Source organism: Mirounga leonina, unplaced genomic scaffold (assembly GCF_011800145.1).
Source record: "Mirounga leonina isolate KUSES-001 unplaced genomic scaffold, KU_Mleo_1.0 Mir_224, whole genome shotgun sequence".
NCBI lineage: Eukaryota > Metazoa > Chordata > Mammalia > Carnivora > Phocidae > Mirounga > Mirounga leonina.
In genome coordinates this window covers 15,316,562-15,331,799 of record NW_023270615.1, presented here as the reverse complement: position 1 = coordinate 15,331,799, position 15,238 = coordinate 15,316,562, and the positions used below count along the sequence as shown (strand labels likewise).

At 38.1% G+C, this 15,238-nt stretch overlaps 1 protein-coding gene across 2 annotated transcripts in view; it reads left to right on the top strand.

Moving 5' to 3' along the window:
• The window catches only part of PLGRKT (plasminogen receptor with a C-terminal lysine), a 50,484-nt gene that overhangs the window by 15,522 nt on the left and 19,724 nt on the right, over positions 1 to 15,238 (top strand). The gene's annotated exons all lie outside the window — the stretch shown is intronic.

Sequence of the window (15,238 nt, the reverse complement as noted above, 5' to 3'; positions counted from 1 at the left end):
GTAATTGGGAGGAAAACAGTTCCTCTCTTTTTTTTTTCTATTTGAATTCAATTAATTAACATATAATGCATTACTGGTTTCAGAGATAGAGGTGAGTGATTCATCAGTCTTATATAACACCCAGTGCTCATTCCATCACGTGCCCTCCTTAATGTCCATCCCCCAGTTACCCCATCTCCCATCCCTGTCCCCTCCAGCAACCCTGTTTGTTTCCTATGATTAAGAGTCACTTATGGTTTGTCTCCCTCTCTGATTTCTTGTTTTATTTTTTCCTCTCTTCCCCTATGATCCTCTGTTTTGTTTCTTAAATTCCGCCTATGAGTGAGATCATATAATTGTCTTTCTCTGATTGACTTATTTCACTTAGCATAATATCCTCTAGTTCCATCCACGTTGTTGCAAATGGCAAGATCTCATTTTTTTTGATGGCTGAGTAGTACAAATGAATGGATAAAGAAGATGTGGTATAGATACACAATGGAATACTACTCAGCCAACAATAGTTCCTCTCTTAAGTGACATGTATTTAAATCTGATTGAATTAAGAGCAATTTAAAGTATGCTTTTATTATAGAATTGTTGAATCACTATATTGTACACTTGAAACTAAAATAACACTATATGTTAACTAAACTATAATTAAAATTAATAAAATAAAAATAAAATAAAGTATGCTTTTATCATAATCATTGAATAAAAATATTTCCCGTTTCCAATTTTTCTTGTCAAGAGATTTGGACATCTATTCCAATACTTAGCATTTACTTTACAACTAATATTGATTTGTACATAACCATAATTTCTTATTAAAATTTTTTTAAAAAGCAACTTAAAATTTGTTGCCCATCTTTAATACTTGCTAAGACTTTGGATCTGATCTAAACCAGAACTCTGAAAACATTCTCCTCCTGCACAAATTATTTCATATAAATCAGGTCACTGCTTTGTTATTCTCTGTTTGTCCCCCTCTTCCTGCCCCCACCTAGATCCATTCTCTGCCTTTCCCTGCCCTATGTCCTGGGGGTCTGAACCTCAGCCCTGCCTCTTCCAGGCCCCTGTGCCCTCTGGCTTCAGGTTGGGCTCAGCCAGTGGGAGGCAACAGCAGGAGCCTGAAGGGTGGGAAGACAGTGAATTTAGGTATATGGTCACAGCTCATTTCAAGCCTTGTCTCTTTCATAGCTTCAGCCCTCACTGGGCTCTGTCTGGTTAACACTGTGTCCTTCCTTTTCCCCTTCCAGCCTCAGTGTTAATAGTTTCCTGCTGTTTATCGCCCCTGGGTACCTCATTGTTCGTTGTGGTTACCTTAAACCCTGCCAGAAGTCAGTGCAGTCCCTTCATTAAATTCTTTTCACTTAAACTCATTTGAAGGAGTGCACTCTCTACCACTTGTCAACACCACACAAACAAACTAATGGGTATGTTTATGTTTTCCTATGAAAAACTATCTAACATTTAAAAGATACCTACATTTATTATGAACACTAAAAATATACACTTTTTTTTTTTTTAAGATTTTATTTATTTATTTGACAGAGATCACAAGTAGGCAGACAGGCAGGCAGGCAGGCAGAGGGAGAGAGAGAAGCAGGCTCCCCGCTGAGCACAGAGCCCAATGCCGGGCTCGATTCCAGGACGCTGGGATCATGACCTGAGCTGAAGGCAGACACCCAACCGACTGAGCCACCCAGGTGCCCCTAAAAATGTACATTTTTAAATTAATATGCATTAAACTCTAACAATGCTTCTGACAATTGTAGATTGAGTACAGTGCCCCCCCCAAACTATCCGAGATACAAGCTAAAATTAAAAATTGAAAACTTGAGTCAGACTTTGCCCTAAATCTCTACTCATTTGAGCTCTCTGACTAGTTGGTAATTTTTTTTTTCAATTCCCACCTTGGGTGTGCATATCAAATGAAATGAGGAGTGTCTCTGCTGACCAAAAAGACAAGACCTAGAACTCAAACATGTTACTTGTAATTTGATAAAACTGATGTCCCCTTTCAGATGTAGAATTTGGAACTACAGAGAAGTTATAAAGTTAAAATTTATGTACGTATGTAGAGCAAAGTTAAGCTAACTACTGGCTTCCAAGTACCTAGTTTCTTTAGCCATGTGACAACAAGGTGCCATCAAGCTGAAGTATACAGTGCTGATTTATTTCATCCATGAGGGGAACATATTGGTCCTAAGGTGAAAAGCTCTGAAAAAAAATTGAAGATAAAATTTTCTTGTTCATTTGTGAAGTTTATTTAGTATACTGGAGCCATTTCTAATCTTTCTCTAAAAAGCACAGGCCACAGAACCGTACTAGATGTGAATCATCTTACTTTTCTACTGTGAATCTTCTGTATTCCAAATGCCATGTGATGGACAATCAATCTTGTTAGACAAAGTTTCAGTGTGAACAAATTAATGTAGCATTAGAAGCATAATCAAAAACATAATTTTTTCAGCCCTTCCTACATTTAAACTTCTTATTGCTTAAATTATATATATATTTTTAAGATTTTATTTATTTGATAGAGAGTGTGGGAGAGCACAAGCAGGGGGGAGCCGCAGAGGGAGAGGGAGGGGGAGAAGCAGGCTCCCCACTGAGTAGGGAGCCTGATACAGGGCTTGATCCCAGGACCCTGGGATCATGACCTGAGCTGAAGGCAGACGCTTAATGACTGAGCCACTCAGGCACCCCGTTATTGCTTAAATTATTATTACTTTAGGATTTTGCTGAGCTCCTGTTTATTTCCATGTTTGAGCTTACAGTGATGTCTATTGCACAGGCTGGATAACAGAACACTAAATTTTTGTATTTGAAAATGATAGATACTCATATCAATCACAAACATTAAAAAAAAAGAGGTATAATCAAAGCTAGCAACAGCAAATTTTCTTTCCTTCCAAAAATAAAGTTTGAAAGTCAAAGCATTATTTTTAAAATTCTAATCCTATTATTTTATGATCTACATAACTTGATTTCTAGAGTTTTTGAAGGTGAAATCTCCCAGTACCCCATTTCTCCTACACTTGTCCTTAAACTTAGGTATAAATTTGCAAAGCAATGCCTCAAAATGTTTTTGGAAAAGTATGTTATAATTATACTGCTGCATAGCACTGTAATCAACATGTTGGCATTTCTACTTGCTTCTTAGTAATGTTTATGTAAAGTATAGAACCCCAAAGAGAATATTCTGATACTCATTCATTTTTTTTAGGGCTTACTGAGCACTGACAGATGCCAGGCACTGTGTTGGTCAATGAAGACATAAAGATGAAGAGACAAAATTGAGTAATTTTATAATATTTGTATGTTCTGAAATGGTTCATTATTTCACATAGTGCTTTTCCTGGTTGGGGCATTTTCAGTAAAGAAAAATTTTGTGTTCTCTTTGAATCTATTTGACAAATTAATGATGTTAGTTTTCAGTTTATGGTTAGGTTCAGTTCAAGTATTTACCGATGATAAATTAGAAATATGTGGGCCATTAAATTTTGGGTTTATTACATGAATAGTATTATAAAATTTAGGATTTGATTTTTTTTAAAGATTTTATTTATCTATTTGAGAGAGAGAGAGCACGAGCAGAGGGAGAGGCAGAGGCAGGGCAGAAGCAGACTCCCCACTGAGCAGGGAGCCAACACGCGACTCAATCCCAGGACCCCAGAATCATGACCTGAGCCAAAGGCAGTCGCTCAACTGACTGAGCCACCCAAGCACCCAGGATTTGAATTTTTGTTGTGTATGGACATTTTCATTTGATTTTTAAATCATTATACATGGTTTGGGTGACAAATTATATAGTATAAAATACTTATTTTCAGTTATGCATCAGAAAAGAAAAACATTAATTTGAAGCCATATTTATTTTAAAGAAAATTTGAACATGAAGACTTCAAAGCTTAGATTATCCTGGAGTGGGTGATTGTAGGTGGTTTTCCTCTTTTGACAAATCTTTCTGCAATTATATATATCTCTATAATATATACAGACAAACAAATAAAAAGCACACTGACAGCCATCGTTACAGGTCTTAACATTAGCACCGGCTGATCTACTTACAGGCTTTGTAAGGGTTTTTTTAGATACATATTATAATAAAAAATCAACTCTACCATAAGAGCTGATTGGGAATATATATTTTAATTAAATATTTTCTTTATATTTTCAGCATTTAAATATTTGCATGTTTAAAGGCTTTATGAACTTGAAGGCAAAAGAAATTCTATTAAGTTAGATATTTTTAAAAAAACTGTTCAGATTAATTCACTTGTAAGTATCACTTTGCTAGGATGCCCCTTTAATAAATACACGGATTAGAACATTTATTTGCAAGAACTGTCATTTTCAAGAACTAGAAATCCAAACTGCACAGCTCTGAGGAAAAGGGAAGGATGATCAATGTTCATCAAGAAATACATGCAATGTTCATGACCAATGTTCATGCAAGAGATGTAAGGTTAAAATGAGGATGGCAGGGGTTTTATCCACTTTATGTCTTCTGTTAGACAAAAAATTACTGCCATTGAACACCTTAACATGATTTAGTGTGCTCACATGTGTGCTCTGTCTCTGTATCTCTGTCTCTTGTGTCTCTCTCTCTCTCTCTCATATACATGTATATGGGGGTGCATTTAGAGATATATTTAAACACATATATATGTTTAAATAAATACACATATATATTTAAATATGACATAATTTTGCCTAAAATTTATAATGTAAATGAAGGCATTTCAGATGTGGACCTCTCCAGTAAGAAGATCCCAAAGGCCCATCTATTTGCTTTATGACCCTCACATTCTACCATGGGGTGGGGTGCAATGGAAAAGAATGCTAGCATGTTCATAGCTTTATCAAGCTGAAAAGTTAGAGCACCTAAGTAGTAATCACTTCAAAATGAAACTTCACCAAAGGAAAGTTCACCAAAGGGACTTCACCAAAGAGAATCAAACCATGTTGCTATAAAGAGGGAAGATCACTACTCACTTCTCTGTTTTCCTTCCTTTAGTGGAAGCCTTGTGCCACTTTCTTGACTTAGCAGAATTAGCTTTTCCCACTGGATCACTTGACGTGGTCCTTATCAAGAGTTCAGTGTCTACATCACTTTTATGATTAAGAGCCTCTAACTTCCAGTGTTGGGGGGCTGGGAGGAGGGGTATCCCTGGCAAGCTAAAGTTCCATGACTAGGCCATAGGTTTCTCACTCTTCCTACATTGGAGCAGCAAATCACTTCTGGAGGATCAGCCTTCCCCTGATGCTCCTCCTTTGGGGGAGGGAATGCAAATGCAACTAGTGCCCTAGCAGCTCACACAGTCACAAAGAGGACCTCACGCTTGGATGGGACCTTATTCTTGTCTGCCCCCATTTTGCCGTGCATCCACTAGATATTCTTATCTCCCCTGCTGCATGCCTTCAGAAGATGTGTTCCAGGCTCAGCTTTAACCTATCTGCTCAAATTTTGGCACCTCTGCTACAAAGTTCTTATTTGCATAGATGTCAACTAGGCCACCTTTCAAATTCTGTGTTCACAGTCCTACCCTTTAAATGCAAGGAAATCAGATGGAGAAAAGAGTAACCGAGGCTCCCTAGCACTGCTTCAGAGTTAGGGATAGAAGTTCACAAACCTGAGGGGGTGTGCTGAGTACAAGTGACATGGATGCCAGCCAAGACTCCCTCTTTTTACCCCGTTCTTTGAGTAAACCTCAGGGCAGCACCTTGGACAGCAGTCTGCAGCTACTCCACTTCCTCCTGCCCCAGCCACAGGCAAATGCCTGAAAGCCCCCTACACTGCTGGCCGTTACTTCATGCTTTCCTTTGTTTATTCGTTTATGCCTTAGTCATTCAACAAATATTTATTGAACACCCATCTCAGATGATGGGGATATGAAACTGAACCAAATTACTGCTCATATAAAGTCTACATTTTAATGGAAATGACAGACAACACACAAGGAAATATAAGTTAGGCTGAGTTATGCAATATGATGAACACTAAGGCTGGATGTGGGGTCAGGGAAGAGCTGTCTCTGAAGAAGACATTTTAGGCAGAGACCTGAGTGAAGTGAGGAAAAAACCATGAACAAGATGGAGGAAATGGCAAGAGTGGTCACTTCATTCATCTTTCCTGGAAGTATATGAACTCATTTCCTGATAGGTTGGTTCCTCTGCCACCACTAATAGGAAGCCCACAATTTCATTTTGTGAAATGAAAGCCTTCACATACATACTTAGCACTAATATATTTGCTTCCAGGGTAGAAATTTTACTTAGTGGAGAAAACAAGAATGGAATTAAGTTTTAAAATTTTGGTTAAAACTATGCTTTTTTAAAATTCTGCTTTAATAGAAAAATATTCTTATTTTTGCCTTTATTCTTACTATGAAGTGTGAATTACTTCAAAATTTCACACATTAACAATAAGAATCATTCTGTGATCCCTCAACTTGCTGTAAAACAGAGTGCCTAATTTTGATGAAATAAATTGTTTCAATATTTGTTGTAGCTTTAAATTTATCTAAACTGGCTTCTGTTGTTTTAAGACCAATAATGATGTAAATGCAACAAAATAATACTTATTACTACAGAGCCTTCCAGCACAGATTACCCAGACCACAAAGGCATTTTTCTGCTAGGTTTCTGTCCTTCCTAAAAAGTTCTTCATTTAATATTTTTAAATGCTCGCTAAAGAGCTTTTAAGTGTAAAAATAAAAATAGCCTTTCATATGTGAAAATGCTTTATTTAAATATGTTTTTTGGGTGCCTGGGTGGCTCAGTCGTTAAACGTCTGCCTTCGGCTCAGGTCATGATCCCAGGGTCCTGGGATCGAGTCCCACATCGGGCTCCCTCCTCAGGGGGAGGCCTGCTTCTCCCTCTCCCACTCCCGCTGCTTGTGTTCCTGCTCTCGCTATCTCTGTCTGTCAAATAAATAAATAAAATCTTTAAAAAAAAAAATGTTTTTTTAGTCTTCCTGTTAGTATCCACAAACCACCAGATAGATTCACTTAGAATCATAAAGTATGATTTGAGGTGTTATGTTAAAGAACACAGCCTTCATGCATTTCTTAGTAGTATCCGACCAAGTAAAAAATCCACTTTTGGGGGGGTCAATGTGTACATGAGGATTTTGGGGGAAAATGAGAACCACGCAGATTAGGAATAAGAACCCACATCTCCATTTGGTCCTTATTGCCTATTCCAAGAGACGGGCTTCCAAATTATAATGCTATCACACAGAAGGACAAAGGAAAATACAGTGTGAGTAGTGAATAGAGATTATTACACAAAGAAATGTGCATTGTTGTAAAGACATTCTTAAATGTAATGTTTTCTTCTTCCTCCTACATTATTTTCTGCTCCCTGAGTCCATACTTTCTTACTCCCTAATGATTGCTGCTCTTATTTTCTGATGGAATTGCTCCACGTGTCTGTGGAGTTATTTACAGACAGATGGTCAGAACTGCTGACCAAGCTCTCAATGGCTTCTGGATTAAGGGACTGACTGTGGAGCTCTCCTGACGGTTACTGTCAACAAACTAATATCATGCCTCAGAGTAGTGATCAACACAGTCAGGTGAGATCCATTTTTCACTTACATGGTTTTGTAGCTTACATAAGTAATTTAGCCCAGACCTTAATCCAAGTCTGTCCTCTGGCCCTGATCTCTGAACTACCGGCACCTTTGCCCACAGTGTACCTGTTGCAGCCAGCGGCAGCTCCGACTGCTGTTTGCAAACAGTTCGGCCCTAGCCTCTGTCTCAGGCACAAACAGAACTGATGAAAAACAGACATGTTAAGTCAATGCTGGAGGGAACCGAGCGTGAATTTTGTCTGCAGCATCCAATATGTGGTTCTTTTTTCTAAATGAAAAGTTACCTTAAAAAAACTTCTCATGAAAGAGTCCTCATATTGGGAAGTTTCATTCAGTTCTATTACTTCCAGTTATTTCTCCTTCCTTCTTCATTTCCTTACATCTGAGCCATTCATTTTGGGTTCTTTCCTCAGTGACCATGTTGAAAAACTGATAAATGTATTTTGCCTCCTCTACTTTCTTGCTCTGCACCCTCCCCCACAAATTGAACAGCAAGTAATGTGGGCTGCATGTTCTTACTTCTCAGAAGTTTAAAAAACCTCGGTCACTGCATCAAAAAGTCTAGATCATTAGGCCTTTGAAACATTTTGAAAAATTCACTTAACAAAGAAAAATTATAATTAATGTTCACAGTTCTTAGGAAAGGGATATATATATACATATATATGTATATATATATATATATATATAACCTGGTGTTAATAATAAAAACAGCAACACTAGACAGAGTGCTAGGCTAGGAAGATGGTCATTTCTATAGATTTACCAACTGAAGGAGAATGCAGCTCAATAAATATAAGATCCTTTCCTTCCCCAATCACCAGATGTCTAAATACAGTTATCACAATTCAGTTTTTCATGTTCATTTCCATGAAGGCACAGGCTTGTACTTGATTAGGCTTTTTGTTATTGCTGATCTTAGAAATCTTTAAAACAGAAATATATTCTTTTTGGAACCTGCTCAGTAAGAACTGGTTTTACTTTAAATCAACAAGTGGTTAAATAGAATTAGAAGGAAATTACTTGATTCCTTGAGTTTGCTGGTCATTATTATCAGCTTGTTAAAGCAATAATAAAAAAAAACAAAACCTGAGTATAAACTACAAAGTAGTAACAGAATATATGGAAACAAAAGAAAAAAACAGATAAAAAAATGAACATTGTTGCTTCTGTTAACCTACAGTTCCCTTTGAGAAAGCATGTATCATCTGTTGCTAAGTAAAAAGTCAGGTTGAGGTTGAAAGACCATATTAAATTACAGAAGAAACTGCTTTGAGGGGCACAGTTATGAAAAAGTAGTTAAAATTATTTACACTTGCTTTATTGAGATTTTACAGCAACATTATTTCACTGCTAGAGCTACTTTTTTTTAAGCCCACACCTTTCACAGGAACCACAGTAAAAATCAACAGGAGGTATAAGAAATATGCAGAAGCTGCGGCGCCTGGGTGGCTCAGTCGTTTAAGCGTCTGCCTTCGGCTCAGGTCATGATCCCAGGGTCCTGGGATCGAGCCCCACGTTGGGCTTTTTGCTCAGTGGGGAGCCTGCTTCTCCCTCTGCCCACTGCTCCCCCTGCTTGTGCTCTCCCTCTAAATACATAAAATCTTAAAAAAATACCCAGAAGCCTTTTTTATTTATTTCATATTATTATGAGATAGTCCTTGTTTAAACCATCTATTTCTTGTATCTGGGCAGATGACAGGAGAAAGAGAAAGGATATTTCTCCCCCGAGCATCACCAAAAGGGAAAATGAAAATGGGGGAACTCTCTTTAGTATAATGTTGCAAATAGTTTTTTTTAAATCCATCAGTTATTTAAACAAAGAATCATATCACTAATACTAATAATAACAGCTAATTTTTACTGAGTGCTTATTAAATGCCAGCCACTATTTTGAACATTTTACATATTTTCTTTTTTTTTTTTTTAAGATTTTACTTATTCATTTGAGAGAGAGAGGGAGAGCGGTGGGGGGAGAGGGAGAAGCAGACTCCCCACTGAGCAGAGAGCCTGATAGGGGGCTCGATCCAAGGACCCTGAGATCATGACATGAGCCAAAGGCAGACACTTAACTGACTGAGCCACCCAGGCGTCCCTCTCTTATTTTATTTTATAATAACCTAGTAAATAGATCCTAATATATATATTCTCATTTTGTAGATGAGGAAACTGAAGCCCAGAGAGGTTAAGTAGCTTGTCTAAAGTCACACAGCTAATATGTAGTAGAGCCAAGATTCAAACCAGGGAGTATGACTACAGAATTTGCACTTTCACATAAGAGTATTTGTCTCTTTCTGCTTTAAATATTCATTCATAAAACATACAAAGGGCAGGACATTAACTAACACAAAAATGTGAGTTAACCTTAAACAATCTGGCTTATGAATATCTATATAATAATTACACAGTAGTGATATAGTAAATGGCAAGTATGACTAGTAGTTTTAAGATGAAATTTAGGATAGGCTGTGGAAATAAGAAATACACCTTTCTGGGACTTACTGTCAATGACAAGTTATATGAGTATATCAACCCTAAGCAATTAATCAGAATTATGATAGCACCTTTATTGTAAGCATCTATAACAACTTGCCAAGTATCACTTAGTTTATCCCAAGGATAAATTAATAAATCCCTGGAGCAGTCCTGAGGACAGCAGACTGTATAACCATTATCATGATGTCTGAAATATAAATGGGAGGGGGGGAGGCACAGAAAAATCAAGAGATTTGTTCCAAACGCTCAGACTGTTTAAGTCTCATTTGGATTAAACCCTAGTACCCCAGCATTGTTGTCCTAAAAGATTTGCTACCTTTCCCTCTCTGGATCTCATAGTGCAAATGTCAGAGCCCTAAGAGGTGAGTTCAATGCTGCCCAGGCCAGGCCAACTTCTCACCTCCGTGCATCTTTGCAGCAAAGGAGATTGGTGGAAGATTGCCCAACTGAGGAGAACATGCCCCCACCCCCTTCAGTTGGTAGCAGTGGGAAAGGGGATGGTGCATCCAAATTACCTGTGAGGCTTTTCCAACCAAACCTCCTTCCCACAAATTCTACACTGAACCTACCTAATAAGTCACCAGCTTTGGGGTATTTTGGCTTGCTAAAAGGTCAAGGACAGCCAAGCTGCATGGAACATAAAAACAAACGAACATACCAGGATACCAGTGGGGCTGCCTGCTTTGTTCCATGGTTCAACACAGTTAAGGGCCAATCTTACCTTTGCTTCAAGGCCACTTTGATTCTGGAGGACGATCTCAGAAATGTGTGCCACTGATCACAGGGTGACGAAGAGAAGGTAGCCCTGAATCAACACCAAGTTTATCACTGCTTATGACCAAAGACTCTAAGGAAAGCCAGTGTGGCATCATCTCTGTACCCAACAGCACAGCTCATTACATGTGACATACTACTTTTGTGGAATTTTCTGACATGAACCCAAAGTGTGCTACCCTCATGAAAAATACTGTAGTATTTTTCTATATATATTTTTCTATAATAATCTAGATAAAATTAGTACTGTAGTTGGTTATGACTTCCTTCTGTTATCTTAACCTTTTCCCCCAGGCAATGTTTTTGGACATCTTGGTTGTTTTCTATTTCACCCTGAATAACCAAATGTCATAAACTGCAATTACTTCAAGGATAAGTAATCTTATTTTGATTTTGCACAAATTAAAACCATATTGTATCATATAAAGTTGCCTTAAATCAATGACTGTAGATAAACTGAATGATGCTTTAAGCACACACAAACATTTAATCATTGGAGCCAAATTTCAAGGTCTTTTGGTGGCAACATAAATTCAGCAAAATATTTTTCTGGCTATTGGTATGTGTTGTATATACTTCAATTGTTGTTCTTAGAAAATTCTGCTACTTTGATGTTTAGGATGGGGAGACCTAATAGGCAAAAGAACAAATATCTTCTTTGTAACAATTTGCTGACAGCTAAGCACTTTGTTAGTCAATACAACTTTTTTTTTTTAAGATTTAGTCTTTTTTTTTTTTTAATTTCAAAGACATTTAAAAAGTCCTCCCCTGGAATGTTCCCACTTGACATGATATATGGAAGGCAGCATAGATGTATGTTTGACCGGCCATCACCCTCCTTTTCTTCCAACACCTAGGCTTGCCTTTTTACGAATATTATCTCACAAGAGCCTTGCAAGGTAGGTAGAATGGCTGCATTTTTTATGGGTTGGGGAAACTGCAGTGTATGGTCCCATGTCTAAGATCAGAGAGCTAATACCCAAAGGAGCCTGAGTTCAAAGTCTGGATCTCCCTGGATCCAAACTCGCAAACCCCAACTTTATTTGGTGAATTACGGAATGCCACCCAGAATATACACTGTAGAAGAAAGGTGAGGATGGTGTTCCAGTATTCACATTCTGCCCTTGGACCCTGTGGGAGTGAGCCCAGGTAAGAAGGGTGTCCAGGCCTCAAAGCGTTTTAGTCTCTGTCTGAGGCCACTCTGTTTGGTCTCTCCAGATTCTGAACCTGGTCCAGCATCAGGCTGCCTTGATCAATTCTGTCAACATGTCCAGATCTTCTCTTAGCTCCCTTAGCAGTCCCACGGTTTTACAGGTTAATTCTACATGGAGAAAGGCAAACAAAATATAAACAAGGCCTTAACTAGGTAGAGTAGGCAGTTGCTGAGATTCTAAATCAAAAACCTCCTAGCCTGAGGCAGATGAGGCCTAGCACCAGGGTTTCAGAACCTTCTAGACAGCCTGTATTGGTTTCTTCTGTTCTACTAGATTTCTTCAATGAATATCTGATTCAAAAGATACCTTCCTAGTGCTTCTGGCCACACTACACCAACCCTCCTGAGTATTTTACACTTTGGGCCCCTGGAAACCTCACCTTGCTCCTCACTCCTCCTCGATAGTTCTCTTTGACAGTTCAGTTTTCCTGATGTGCATTCTGGCTGGGAGTTCCCAGGGTCCTGTCCTTCAGAGAAGGTCAGTTTCACCTACTGTGAAGCTAGTTCCTCCACTTCATGTTTGAAATGGCCTTAGGTCACCAAGGAGAATGCCATCTTATCCTGGAGTGCATGCCAGACTCTCTTCCCTCCATGAGCTAGAAGCAAACTCCTGTTACTTCCTATTTTCTCTCTGGTATCACTTTGGGTGACCCCCTAAATTTCTCTCCCTTCCTGAGAGCTTCCAGAGAGTGGGCCATCTGCAAAGCAGAGATAATGGGTACACCTAGATCTAAATATTCAGAATTCACCCTTCTTGCCACTCCCCAGGTTCTCTTTGATGACTCATTACTCAGATGTTGTCAGAGGAAACTTCAAAAATCTTCCCAGAGTCTTTTAATCCCTCCCTCAAAGCACATGGCAGTTTGTACAGACTGAGAAAGGAAAATGGTACCCCTGGCAGCTAGGACCTGGCACTATCAGTTAGGCCATGGTGTGCTCCTATGCAACATGAACAATTTCGCAGATCACCACCATCAGACAAGACCACTCTACAATCATGTCAGAACACAAAGATGTGAACATTGTCCAAACTACAGAAATGACTAAGCATCCCCTCCATGCTGACTAATAAGAATGCTGCTGCTTCTTTACTCTTTACCCCTTACACTTGCTTAGTTCCTCCCGTGCTCTAGATAAGACTCAAAATATCCCAGACGTGCTCATGATTGAGAGGTTGTATGGGCAGGACCTGGTTGGCAGTTTCTTCCGACATGATGGATGATACAGATATAAATACATAGATATAGATAAAGAGACAGAGATATAGAGATATAGATATCTCCATGCATCTATATATGTGTGATAGGCTGAGGGAAGTATTTTATATGTATTTACATGACATATGATATATATATCGCAGACACATATATAACTCTACTTGTGGTTATTGAGCACTTGAAATATGACCAGTGCATCTGAGAAACTGAATTTTTAATTTTATTTAATTTCAAGTTAAATATGAACATATTGCTAGTTGCTACCATAATATATAGCACACCTCTATAGTAACTCTTGATGTCTGGCAGGTAAGACAATTTTCAAAACTGACTTTTCGGGTATATTTTCCCTCTAAGTAAATTTTACAACAAGTGAAGTTCACTTATCCCTGCATATTATATAGTATTTGTAATATTATGAATAGTTTTTTTAATGGTCTCTGGCATATAGAAATTTAATTTTTGTATGTTGACCTTATATGATCTTACATTCAGCCATCCTGCTTAAATTATCTTGTTCATTTTAGTTTTTCTTTTTTTAATTTGAGACATTTTTCAATTTATTTTCTTAAATTCTTACAGATACACAATCGTTACCCATTTGTTTTAGTTCCTTTTACTGCACTATGATTAAAAAAATGGTCTATGAGATTTTTACCTTGGGAATTTATTGAGATATTTTATTGTAGTAAACACAATGTTCCCTGAATATTTACAAAGAATGTTTTTCTATGTTTATTGGGTTATACACATACATGTACAATTAATTTGTTAATTTAATAGCTCAAATCCTCAATATTTCTACATTTATCTATCAGAGCTATCAATTTCTGAAAGAGTTGCTTAAATCCTACCATTATTATTTATAATTGTAAAATTTTCTTTGTTTTCCCCAATAGTTTTGCTTTATATATTCTAATGCTATATTGTCTAATGCATAAAAGGTTCTGAACTGTTACAGCTTCTTGATTAGTTTTACATAGCTTTCATCACAAAGTGTACAGCTCAATCCATTTTCACATACCTCTTAAGCCTTGCTACAACCCCTTGCAGTCATTCCCCACCCCTTTAAGGACAGTCATGTTCCTGACTTCCAACAGCACAAATTAGTTTTGTATCTGATTTTGATCTTTATATCACTGGAATCCTATGGTTTGTACTGTTGTGTGTCTGGCTCCTTTTGTTCAACATTATAATTGTAGGACTGACTGATATCAAGTGCAATGCTCTCACCTCTCTGTGGTCTACCCCAGTGGGACCTAAAAGCCAGCTAGAGAAACCATGCAGGCAATTTCCCTCATAGACACATCCAGGAACAGAGAAAGAAGTTTCTAATAGCACAGACTACAGTTTTCTTCTGTTTCATATTATCTCTATTTCAGATTCCAGGTTTTCTCTTTATGTACCTTGGTCTTTCTCTGTTATGTTCTTGATTGCCCTCACCTATCTGGTAGCCCTTAGTTGCTTGTTCATATATACGATGAAGAAGTAAGTTGATTAATGTAAGTAGCTGGCATGAATTTCCTCTGAAGTCTGTGGGCTTTGTAGAATGGATGACATGTGCCAACACAAGAGCTGCTCTTTAGAGTAGTTGAGCAAGGAGCAGGCTGAAGAACCCCATAACTGTCAAACAAAGATTCACTTTGGGATGGAGCACGGTGTCATACTCAAGACTGAATGAACCTACTTTTTATTTTTTTTTATTTTTTTTTATTTATTTTTTAAAGATTTTATTTATTTATTTGAGAGAGAGAGAATGAGAGACAGAGAGCACGAGAGGGAAGAGGGTCAGAGGGAGAAGCAGAGCCCCCGCTGAGCAGGGACCCCGATGCGGGACTCGATCCCGGGACTCCAGGATCATGACCTGAGCCAAAGGCAGTCGCTTAACCAACTGAGCCACCCAGGCGCCCTGAACCTACTTTTTAAAAAATGTCCTCCTTGTCTGTCTGTTAC